The sequence below is a fragment of the Mobula birostris genome, chromosome 6 (assembly GCF_030028105.1).
Source record: "Mobula birostris isolate sMobBir1 chromosome 6, sMobBir1.hap1, whole genome shotgun sequence".
Taxonomy (NCBI): Eukaryota; Metazoa; Chordata; class Chondrichthyes; order Myliobatiformes; family Myliobatidae; genus Mobula; species Mobula birostris.
Genome location: NC_092375.1, coordinates 69472601 through 69485899, shown reverse-complemented (window position 1 = coordinate 69485899; position 13299 = coordinate 69472601). Strand labels below are relative to the sequence as shown.

Genomic DNA, 13299 nt, shown 5'->3' with positions numbered 1-13299 from the left:
CTGTCTGGCACAGAAAGGCCACTGCACAGGATCGGAAAAGCTAATCACCCTGGCCATGCCCTTTCCTCATTGCTACCATCAAGGAGGTGGTACAGGAGCTAGAGAACAGACATGCAATGTTTCAAAAGTACATCTTATTCCCTCCACTGCCATCAGAATTCTGAATTGACAATGATTCCCATGTACATAACCTCACTATTTTTTTCTTTTTGTTTGGTCTCTTATTTCAGTACTTATTTAATTATACACAAACACATTTTATATGTATAACACATGTAGAAAGTTAAACTGATCTCCTTTTGGACTTGGGCTGAACTACAGAGGACAGGGAGGAGGTCTGGCCCCTGCACACGTAGCACGCAGACCCACCGGTATGTGGACACACCCTGGTGCTCGTGAACCAGATCCCCAGCTATGGGCAAATCCTTAGCCTGAGTAAACCCAGGCAGCAAATCCGGAGTGGAGCCCCTAAGGCGGCTGGATGTCATTGAACATCCTTCCAGCAGCTCCAGCAGCCAAGCTGGTGCCAAACGTACTGCTTCATAAGCTTTCCTTTGGACTGCACTGGTGAGGCTGGGAGGGTGATCTTAATGACTGGGCATCTCAGGATTTTCATACCTTCCACCCAGCTTGTGATGATGATCATCAACATTCATTGTTGTTCAAGACAGATGGATGCCAACCATATATGTGTTTTTCCTATTATAATTTATAGTGTTTTTAATTATTGTGTTTTGTAATGTACTGACGTCACAACACATGCTTGTGGTACTAAACCCCATTCTGATTCTTACCTAAAGCACAATTGCAAACATTGTGACTTATTCATGTATACTAACATGCTTAAGCCATTGAGGGCAACAGCATTAGAAAATTAATCACATCAACATCAAAAAGATAAGATTACACAGTGTTCACTCATATTTTTTCATTGCTTTTTACAAGTTAATTCCATTTAGACTGGAGCAGTTTCCATTTCAATAGAATACATATGAAATAGAAGCAAGACTAGGCTATATGACTCTGCCATTTGTGTCAGTTAGGGCTGAATGTCAAAATCACTTTATTCCCTTTTCCTCACATTTCAATGTATTCAAAAATCCACTAAACATAATTGTTAAACTGGTTTATTATTGTCACATGTACCAAGCTAGAGCAAAAAATGTAAATTGATAATAGTACATATAGCTTAAGTTATTACAGTACACTGAGATAATCCAAGATAAAACAACAGAGGGCAGAATAGAGTATTACAGTTACAGAGAAAGCGCAGGTAGGAAGTAAGGTGCAGGGACATAACAAGTTAGGTTGTGAGGACAAGAGACTATCTCATCCTACTGGGGAGCCATTCAAGTTTTATAACAATGGAACAGAAGCTGTACTCGAGCCTGGTGGTAAGTGTTTTCAGGCTTTTGTACCTACTGCCTGATGGAAGGGGAGAAGGGAGAACCTCAGGGATGGGTGGTGTCTTTGATTGTGCTGGCTGTTATTACTCAGGGAGTGAGAAGTTTAGATTTAGTCGATGGTTGGATGATGTCTTCAGTAATATGCTGAGCTACATCCACAATTCTCTGCATTTTCTTGTGGTCATTGGCAAGGCAGTTGTCATACTGAGCCCTGATATACTCAGATAAGATGCTTTCTATGGTGCATTGATAAAATTTGGTGAAAGTTGAAGGTCAAATGCCAGATTTCTTGAGCCTCCTAAGGAAGTAGAGGCACTTGTAAGCTTTCTTAAGAATAGGATATTGGTGATGTTTGCTCCTAGGAATTGAAGCTCTCAATGCTCTCGATCTCAGCACCAATGATGTTAACAGAAGTATGTGCACCACCACCCTTCCTGAAGACAATGACTAACTCTTCTGTTTTGCTGACATTGATGGAAAGATTGTTGTCATGACATCATTTCACAAGACTCTCCACTCCTTCCTGTACTCTGATTCATCATTATTCAAGATACAGCTCACTACAGTGGTACCATCTGCAAACTTGTAGATAGATTTAGAGCACAATCTGGCTACATTCTCAACATTTGAGCACTTAGGTTCTCGGGAGGAGAAAATTCCAAAGATTTCAAATCCTCTATGTAAATAAATCTTTAAACAAATGACTGAGCCTTTCTTATTTGTTGGCTCTCCAGCTAGTGAAAATAGCCTCTTGGCATCTACTGTAGCAATCCTTCTCAGAGTTATGTCTCAATGAGATCATCTTTCTTCTAATCTCCATGAAACACAGAAAAAAAATTCCTTAGTCCTTCTTCAGAAGGCAAAACTATTATCCCAGAGAACCTATAATGCACTGATTCCAAAGAAAAGATATCCTTCCTCTCTTGAACATGGAGACCGAAACAAGTACTCAAAGAGGAAGCTTTACCAAGACCTTGCATAAAACTGGCAAGACTTGGCTTTTTAGGCATAGAATATTTTCTAAATGGGAGCGAATTCAGAAGTCAGAGGTGCAAAGAGACTTGGGAACACTTGTACAGGATTCCCCAAAAGTTAATTTGCAGGCTGAGTTGGTAGTAAGGAAGGCAAATGCAATGTTAGCATTCATTTTGAAAGGACTAGAGTATAAAAGCAAGAGTGTATTTCTGAGGCTTTATAAGGCATTGGTCAGACTGCATCTGGAGAATTGTGAGCAGTATTGGGCCCCATATCTACAAAAGGATGTGCTGACTTTGGAGAGGGTCCAGGGTAGATTTACAAGAATGACCCCAATAACCAAAGGATTCATGCATGAGTATCAACGGAATCTCATTGAAACCTACCAAATATCGAAAGGTCTGGATAGAGTGAACATGGAGAGGATGTTTTCAATGGTGTGAGAGTCTGGGACCAGATGGCAGAGCCTCAAGATAGAAGGGCATCCCTTTACAACAGTGATGAGGAGGAATTTGTTTAGCCAGTGTGTGGTTAATCTGTGGAATGCATTGTCACAGATAGCTGAGGAGGCCAAGTCATTGGGTATACTTAAAGTGGAAGTTGACAGGTTATTGATTACGAAAGACAGCAATAGTTATGGGAAGAAAGCAGGAAACGGGGCAGAAAGTGAAAGTAAACCAGCCATGGTTGAATGGTGGAGCAAACTCGATAGGCCAAATGGTCTTATTCTGCTCCAACCTCTTATGGTCAAATTATCTTGTAATAAATACCAACATATTAGTACAGTAGCATTCCCAATTGCTTGCTATGCATACATTTTCAATTTAAGTAACTCATAAACCAGCAAACCAAGATCCCCCTGTTCATTGCATCACACACAAAATGCTGGAGAAACACAACAGGTCAGGCAGCATCTTTGGAAAAAAGTAAATAGTCAACGTTCATGGGGAGGAAAATGGAGTTGATACTTCAGGCCAAATGCCCTTCAGTAGAACAAATGACAAGAGAAAACAAGCAATTTGGGGGAAATGTGGAGGGAGCTGAGGAAATGTCAATGAAAGCAACAACTTTGAAAACCAGCAAGAGATAAGAAATAAATTGAAAGAGAAATATATATCCAGATTTGTGGCTGGAGCAAAAGAAGTGGTTACCCGAGACTGCTGAATTCAATTCAGAGTGCCAGTGACTACAATATGCCAATACAAAGGATGTGCTATTTTCTGAGCTGACAAAAAACATCATTGGAGCAACGTGGGAGTTTATTCGACAGAGTAGTCAGCACGGATGTGGGACTGAATAAATTGTGGTTCAGGGTCATCTTTGCAAACTGAGTGGAGGTGTACTGCAAAGTCGTTACACAATCTGTGTTTACTTTCTGCACTGTAGAGTCATAGAGTCACAGAGCAATAAAGCATAGGCACAGGCCTTTCAGTCCAAGTTCATGCTGTTTCATGTCCACCCAGCCAGTCCCAATTTCCAGTGCTTGGTCCATATCTGTCCCTCTCTGCACCTATCCAAATGTTTCTTAAATGATATTATTGTACTTACCTTAACCACCTCCTTTGGCATCTCATTCCATATACACACTACCCTCTGTATGAAACAATTGCCCCACTGGTCCCTTTTAAATCTTTCCCCTCTCATCCTAAACCTATGCTCCCCAGTTTTAGACTCCCCTGCTCTGGGAAAAGACTACCACCATCCACTTCATCTATGTCTGTCATAATTTTAAACATTTCATTCCCCTCATTCTTCTATGCTCCAAGAAATAAAAACTTCACCTGGTCAATATCTCCCAATAACTCAGGTCTTCTGGTCCTGGCAATATGCTCATAAATCTTTTCTGCATTCTTTCAAGTTTAAACACATCTTCTCTATAACTGGATGGTCAAAACTGTACACGGTTCTCCAAGTTCAGCCTCAACAACAACTTTTATAAATGGAACACTATGCCCCAACTCCTATTCCCAAGTCCCTCTACACCTCCGATGTTTGAACCTTCATCCATTTAGATAATAGTCCACATTATTGTTCCTTTTACCAAAATGCATCAGCATACACTTCCCAGCACTGTCTTCCATCTGCCACTTTTTTGCTCATTCTTCCAATCTGTCTAAGTCCTGCTGCAATCGCATTGCTTCCTCAGCACTATCTAACCCTTTACCTCTCTTGGTATCGTCTGCAAACTTTGCCATAAAGCCATCAATTCCATTATCTAAATCACTGACAGACAATGTGAAAAGTAGCGGTTCCAGTATTGACCTCTGAGGAACACCACTAGTCACCCGCAGCCCACCAGAAAAGTCCCCTTTTACTCCCACTCACTGCCTCCTGCCTATCAGCCATTCCTCTATACGTGCCAGTATCTTTCTTGTAACCCCATAGGATTTTATCTTATTAAACAGCCTCATGTTAGGCACCCTATCCAATGCCTTCTGAAAATCCAAGTAAATGACATCCACTGCCTCTCCTTTGTCCACCTTGCTGTTATTTCCTTGAAGAACTCTAACAGATTTATCAGGCAAGATTTCCCTTTACAAAGACCATGCTGACTTTGACTTATTTTATCATTAGTCTCCAAGTACCTCGAAACCTCATCCTTAATAAAAGACTCCAACACTTTCCCAATCACTGAGGTTAGGCTAGCTGGTCTTTTGCCTTCCTCCCTTTTTAAAGAGTGGAGTGCCATTTGCAATCTTCCAGTCCTCTGGGACCCATGCCAGAATCAAGTGAACCTTGCAAGATCATGACCAATGCATCTGTTATCTCTTCAGCAACCTCTCTCAGGACTCTGGGTTGCAGTCCATCTGGTCCAAGTGACTTATCCACCTTAAGGCCTTTCAGTTTGCTTAGCATTTTTTCCTTTGTAATAGCAATGGTACTCACTCCTGTTCCTGACACTCATGGACCTCTGGAACACTGCTAGTGTCTTCCACAGTGAACACTGATGCAAGATCCCATTAAGTTCATCTGCCATTTCTCTGACCCCAAATACTACTTCACCAGCATCATTTTCCAGTACCAATACCAACCCTCACCTCCCTTGTACTCTTTATATAACTGAAAAAAACTTTTGGTTTCCTGCTTTGTATTATTGGCTAGTCTGCCCTCATATTTAATCTTTTCACTTCTTATATCCTTTTTAGTTGCCTTTTGTTGGATTTTAAAAGCTTCCCAATCATCCAACTCCCCACTCACTTTTGCTACCTTATATGCCCTTCCTTTGACTTTTATGCAGTCCTTAACTTCCCTTGTCAGCCATGGTTTCCTGCCCCAGCTATTTGAGAACTTCTTCCTCTGTGGGACATATCTATCCTGCGCGTTGAGAACTATTCCCAGAAACATCAGTCATCTCTCCCCTGCTGTCATCCCCACTAGTATCCTTCTCCAATCCACCTGGGCAAGCTCCTCTCTCATGCCTCTGTAATTCCCTTCATTCCAATATGATACTGATACATGTGATTTATGCTTCGCTCTCTCAAATTGCAGTATGAATATAGTCATATTATGATCACTACCTCCGAAGAGTTCCTTTACAATAAGCCCCCTAATAAGAGCTGGGTTATTACACAACATCCAATCTAAAATAGCCTTTCCCTGAGTAGGCTTAAGCATAAGCTGCTCTAAAAGGCCATCTCATGAGCATTCAACAAGCCCCCTCCTGTGCCTTTTGGTTACCTCTTCAAAAAAATCTATAAGTTTTGTCAAGCATGATCTTCCATGTGCAAAACCATACAGACTCCTCCTAATTAGTCTCTGACTATCCAAATGCTGGTGTATCCTGTCCTTCAGAATTCCCTTCAGTAACTTCCTACCTCTGATATCAAAGCAGCTGTACAGGATCTACTATGTGTGCACCAAATACAACACATCATGTTTGAAGATGTGCAAATGCAAGTGAGTACAGCCATTTGGTTGGGTGATAGTGGAAAGACACTTGAGGATGATGGGAATGAATCAGGATCGTTCCAGATGGGAAGAGCGAGCACTGGGGTGGGCCAAAGAACGTTAGGACAAGGAGGGATGGAGAGCAGTCAAGGTGCTTGGAGAAACAATCAGGCACAGGACCAAGAGATAAAGGGAGGATCTAAAAAATATGGAATGGACCAGCAGAGGACAGAGAACCGACTTCGCCCTTTTTGTTTGCGGTTTACTTGGAGATTGAAGTTAAGTTTTAAAAAATGATTAGGGGCAGTGGATCATATTGGAGCAAAGAATCTTAAAGAAGCACCTATGAAGACAAAGAACATCTCAGGCTCTTTTGCACTAGACGAGTTTGGTCAGTTTCTCCTGCACTAATGCCTACAACAATCTCCCAGGAAAAGCCTACTTTGTTGTGAATGTACAAGTAAAATTCCTTTCCATTTATTACACTTCATTTACTATTCATAATGTGTTCAATGTACAAGGAAAAGGCAAAGTTCTGACTGCACATCAGTTCTGTGGAACTCCTTAAATTAGTATGTCCTTTACTTCTTCTTCCACCCCCGTGACCTCTCTGTCCATGCCTCCAAACCTGCTTTACTAAAATGTGATATAAACTCAAGAACAAAGGTACCACCTTCCAATTAATCTTATTGCAGATTTCAAACTCAACAAATAATTCAATCATTTCAGACAATGAGCCGATTCAGCATTTGCTGTTTTATTTTCGGTTTCAGATATACAAAATCTGTAAAACTTTTCTTTTTTTCTTCTTTTTTTCTCCAAACAGCTTTGACTTTGGTAGTGGGTGTAGATCTTATTTTTTTTAATAAAATTGTTTATATTCTAATACACAAATTAATCTAATCTATATGACTATACAGTAAGGAGTTTGTTAATGTGATTCAATATACTGTATCTGGTATTATTATATTTTTTTCTTTTGTTTTATAATATGTATTCTCTTGGATTCTGTATTCTTCTATATGGAAATCAATAAAAAATACTGGAGAAAGAAAGAAAGAAAGAAATATTAGATAATAATCTGGAGCTGCTATATTAAATTTCCTCTGGATTGACCTTATATTTCTTTACCTGTTCTTCTAACACCTATTTTTAACACTATTATGCTTTTATCACTTAATCTCTCCTAAAATAAACTATGGACTGGTATTGTCTTTACATCAACCACCATTTTCTGTATCTTAAAACCTAATTGACTCTAAATTTGCAAGTTCTGAAATAAATAATCATTGAGCTGAAACTACACAGATCCTACCAGGTGCCAAGGTTTTCTGATTTATTTTAAGAGAAACTGCAGAGTTGTGGACACAGCTCAGCGCATCATGAAAACCAGCCTCTCTACCATGGACTGTACTTGCTGCTTCAATAAAGCAACCTATGTAATCTAGAATATGACACATCCTAGACATTTTCTTTTCTCTCCCCTCCCATCGGGCAGAAGATATAAAAGTCTGAAAGCACATACCACCAAGTTCAAGGACAACTGCTATTCCATGGTAGAAGACTACTGAATGTTCCCCTTGTACAATAACACGGACTCTTGAGCTCATAGTCAACCTATCAATGTCTTGCACTTTATTGCTTGCCTGCACTGCATGTTCTCTATAATTGTAACACTTTATTCTACACTCTGTTGTTTTTTTCCCCTTCTGCTACCTTGATGTACTGATATGGTGAAATGATCTTTAAGGATGGCATGCAAAAGATTTTTTTTTACTGTACCTCAGTACATGTGACCATAACAAACAAAATTGCCAATTTAAAATTCAGGTGGAAACTTTTCAGATGGACATATTCACTTCATTTACCATCATCTATATACTGCAAAGTACTGATGTAAGCATCTTCTTGTAAATGAATTTGGTGAAATGTATTTTAATTATTACAAACATTAACTGCCCCACAAACTTGCAAAAGCAGCACAATAGGGCAGCACGGTAACGTAGCAGTTGGCACAACACTTTACAGTACCAGCCACCCAGGTTCAATGCCCACCGCTGCCCTGTGAGGAATCTGTACATTCTCCCCATGACCATGTGGGCTCCTCTGGGTGTTCTGCTTTCCTCCCACAGTCTAAAGGCATACCGGTTGGTAGGTTAATTGGTCGTTGTGAATTGTCCATGATTAGGCTAGGATTAAATTGGGGGTTTCTGGGCAGTGCAGCTTGAAGGGCCAGAAGGGACTACTTGGCGCTGTAGCTCAATAAATGTTTTAAAATAAATAAATAGAACTATGTGCTAGGAGGAGGGGATTCAGGATTAGAATGCTGTTCTCCTTTTAACCGATCGGTTGAGAGGCGACTTGATGGATCAAGATGTTGCATTGAGAGAAGCTGTTTGCATCAGTGGATGGTACAAGGACTGAAGGACAAAAAAATTAAAGGGAAGATGTGAAGCAAAGGTGTTTTTTTTTAAATGCAGAGAACAGTTGTGTTCTGTAACTAGAAGGCTTGTAATACTGGTGGTAATGGTTGATTAAGTCTTTCAACGGGGAACTGGAAAGACACTTGAATGGAAACACGGAAAAGCAGGAAATGGCCTTACCTAGGTTGTTCCACACAAAGGGAGCACATATTGATGGATTAAATGGCCTTTCGTGTTGTAACAATTCTATGATCTGATTAGTGCCTTCTTCCTTCAATTAAAAAATCTCATTCTGATGTAGTTTACCTCCTACAACTGAAGAACTAGCTCTGTTTAGTCCTTTGAAGTTACTAAAAATGACTTTACAAATTACCTTGAATTATATTATCTAGCTTAAGACACAGAAGTCAAATTCTTAATTAATTACTCTAATCCGCTAATTTTGTAGCTGCAGGCTGAATTATTCTTCAAACATTGAAAGATATTGGAAACTTACTTTTCAATCAGGGTATGTGCATGAGGGTTGGGGTAGTGGAAAAGGGAGGCAAAGCACCCGCACCTCCTATAGATTGCTATTTACAATGTACAAATGTTCATACACATATTTATCACATTGTGGAAGTTCTTCAAAAGCTAGCACATTTGAAGCCCTGCCCATAGCCATTGTGCTTAATATAACCTAGGCAAAATTTCCTCAAATTTTTGCATTGCTCTGGCAGGTTTCATTTTCATTGCATGTCAGAAGCAAGTACTGTACAGTGAATAGAAATCTGTTCCCAAAATGGTTCCTTTCACTAGAATCCAGGGTAGCTATGCATGCTGAGAGCCTTTGTTTCTCATTGCTATTGAAAGCTACTATACTTCAAGTAACTAGTCAATTTCTGAGTGAATAGATTAAATCACCGACTAAGAATCCACAATGAGTTTACGCTTTCAGCATTCAGTTGTTTTGAACTGCAGATTTTTTTTCCAACAGACTGCTGGAAAAAAAACACTGATGACTCTTAAGTTTCCAATAGGTTTGCTATAAACATAGAAATAATTTTACTTGCTTTTATGTCACATTAGGTGTGCAGCTCCCTTCAATTAGCTTCAAGAGGTCACGTTATGCGTCCTGTTCCCCCATTTACTGGCAGCTTCTCATTGCGTCCTCTCTGCTGAAGCAGTTGTCTGCTGCTTAACTTGCTGCCTTAGCATTTTGCATTTTCAAATATCACATTCATCCATGCCAAATTCTGATTCTGTCAGGGTGACTAGGTCCAAATCACAGTGCAGCCTTGATTCAATAAAATAAATTAATTACTGGAAAATGTGATAGACTTTGGAACTTTGCTTTCCTGGGGATGGCCACTGATGACTGCAAATTGTTCAGTTCTATTCAAATCTTCCTGGATAATGAAGCAGTTTAAGCATGCATGCAGCAAAATCTGGACAGCATACAGATATTGACCATTAACACTTGTGCCAGACAAGTACCAGGTAATGACCACCCCCAACATGAGAGTCTAGTCTCCTATTCCTGTTAACACATTTCACTGACAAATCATGCAACATCAGAGATCTGGGAGCCACCACTAATCAGAGCTTAAGGTGACCTAGTCACAGAAAACATGAGGCTAAGGAGTTTTAATGAATTTTAAAATCATGGCTGCTAAAGAAATATGAGAAATAACTGGATCTGTTTTGGAGATCATGCATATTGCCAGAGACACCTGACCTAGTGCAACCTCAGACCTTGTGGAAGGCTAGAAAAGAAATCGCATATGCTCTTGTGGAGATAGTTGCTTCACTGTTAGTCACCAGTGAAGTCCCTGAATACTAGAAGTTGATTAATATCCACAGAGTATCAGCACCCTACGAGATGTGGAAGAAGTTTCAGGCACAAACAGCAGTCCAAGATACAGCCAGGCACATCGTAAAGTGGAGAACATTCAAGGATGTAAGCCGTTGGTGAAATGGCCAAAGTCTAACAGCAAGGAGTGGGAAACCATCAATGCAGATGTGAGCCTGATCAATTGGATTTGGATTAAAAGGAAAGACAACAACTGGGCTACAAGATGAAGACAGAAGCGTATGGAACTGAGGGGAGTGTATCTGGGACGCCATGTAGCACCGTTGTGCCCTCTGGAGATGTTGTGGGCTTATCAACGAAACGTCAAAGAAGGAGGGTGCCCACCTAATGACCCCGATGACGTACCTACCCTCCCTCTTTGTTACCACTCCAAGCCCACTGCCAACATTGAGAGTACCGACTTACCATTGGGATTGAAACATCAAGTCCTAGTGGCTCTACTAATTCTCACAAAACAAACAATGTGCTGGAGGAGCTCAGCAGGTCAGGCAGCATCAACGGATGGGAATAAACAATCGACATTTTGGGCCGAAGCCCTTCATTGGGACTGGAAAGGAAGAAGGAAGAAACCAGAATAAGAAGGTGTGGGGAGGGGAGGAAGAAGTATAATGTGGCAGGGGGAGGGGATTGAAGTAAACAGCTGAAAAGTTTATTGGTGGAAGAGATAAAGAATGGAGAAGGAGGAATACGAAAGGAAAGGGCAGAAGACCATGGAAGAAGGGGAAGGGGGAGGAACACCAGAGAGACATGATGGGCAGGTAAGAAGCAAGGTTGTGAGAGGGAAACAAGAATGGCGAATGCTAAAGGAGAGGAGAGGGGACCAATTACTGGAAATAGGAGAAATTGATGATCATGCCATCAGTTTGGAGGCTACCCAGACAGAATATAAAGTGTTGCTCCTCCAACCCGAGTGTGGCCTCATCGTGGCAGTAGAGGAGGTCATGGACTGACATGTCAGAATGGGAAGTAGAATTGAAATGGGTAGCCACCGGGAAATCCCACTTTTTGTGGTGGATGGAGCAAAAGTGCTTGGTGAGACTGCCTCCCAAACTATGTCAGGTCTCACTAATATACAGGAGGCCACAACAGGAATACTGGGTAGAGTAAATTACCCCAAAAGTTTCACAGGTGAAGTGTCACCTCACCTGGAAGGACCGTTTGGGGCCCTGAATGTTAGTGACGGAGGAGGTGTAGGGGCAGGTGCGGCACTTGTTCCGCTTGCAAGGTTAAGTGCCGGCAGGGAGATCACTGGGGAAGGACGAGTGGACAAGGGAGTCACGCAGGGAATGATCCCTGGAAAGATGCGCTTGGGGGAGGAATCCTGTTGGAGATGGCGGAAGTTACTGTTGTTTAAGGGCAAGCCAGGGAATTACAGGCTAGTCAGCATGACATCAGTGGTGGGGAAGCTACCAGAGGGAATTCTGAGGCAAAGGACCTATCAACATTTGGATAAGGGGTCTGATTAGGAGGTCAAAGTGGCTTTGTGCATGAAAAGTCATGCTTGACAAACCTTTAAGATTTTTTTAAGAGATATCCAAAAGAATAGGTGAGGTTAAGGCAGTGGACGCTCTCTGTATGTACCTTATCAAGGCTTTCAATAAGGGACTACACTTTGACTGGTCTGTCAGGTTAGGTTTCATGGAAGCAAGACAGAGCTAGTTTGTTGGATTCAAAACTGGATCAAGAAGAAAAGCAAAGGGTAGAGGTTGAAGGCTGTTTCTGGGAATTGAGGCCAGTGTATCGCAGGTATCGCAGGGTTCAGTGCTGGGACCCTTATTATTCATTACTTATATATATGATTTGGATGCAAATGCATAAAATTTGATTAGTAACAGCAGATGACATAAAATTAAGGAGTGTTGTTGATAGTGAAGAAGGTTATTATATATTACAGAGGCATCTTGATCAGTTAGGGAAGTGGGCCAGAAGTGGCAAACAGATTTCAATACAGCTACTGTAAGTGTGAAGTGATGCATTTTGGAAAGTCAGACCAGTGTAAGACATGTACTATGAATGGTAGGAAGTGTAATGGAACACAGAGACCTAGGAACACAAGAGTATCATTCATTGAAATCAGCGTCACAGACAGGACAGTGTGTGAAATAGGCTTTTAGCACACTGGCTATCAGTTAGGATACTGAAAATCAGAGTTGGTAATTATGTTGTAGTTGTATAAGTCATTGGTGAGTTCACACTTGGACTACTGTGTACAGTATTGGTCACTCTATTTTTAAAAAGGCATGTTAATCAGGAATGAGTGTAGATTTACAAGTGTGTAGTATAGATTTACAAGGGTGTAGTGTAGATTTACAAGGGTGTAGCCAGGTCTAGAAGACCTGAATTGGCCAGGTTAGGTCTTCATTCTCTGAAATGTAGGGCAAATTTTAGAAGTGTTTCAAATTATGAAGCATAGATAAAGCATAGTAACAGTCTTTTCCCCAGGGTAGGTGAGTCCAAAATTAGTGGGACTAAGTTTAGAATGAGAGAGGAAAGATTTTAAGTGGACCTAAGAGCCAACATTTTCATGCAGTGGATCATGAAGGTAAGTCAAATATGATGGCAGAATATAGTATTAATGGTAAGACACTTGGCTGTGTGGAGGATCAGAGGGACTCTGTGGTTAACAAGGCATATGGTGCATTGGCCTTCATCAATCGTGGGATTCAGTTTAAGAGCTGAAAGGTAATGTTGCAGCTATATGATGCAATGTAAACTCAGGATTGCTACCTGTGCCACGTGCTAGTGAGGGAAAGAA

General features: G+C 40.9%; 1 protein-coding gene across 9 annotated transcripts in view; it reads right to left on the bottom strand.

Moving 5' to 3' along the window:
- The window catches only part of LOC140199090 (rho guanine nucleotide exchange factor TIAM1-like), a 299957-nt gene that overhangs the window by 72447 nt on the left and 214211 nt on the right, over positions 1–13299 (bottom strand). The gene's annotated exons all lie outside the window — the stretch shown is intronic.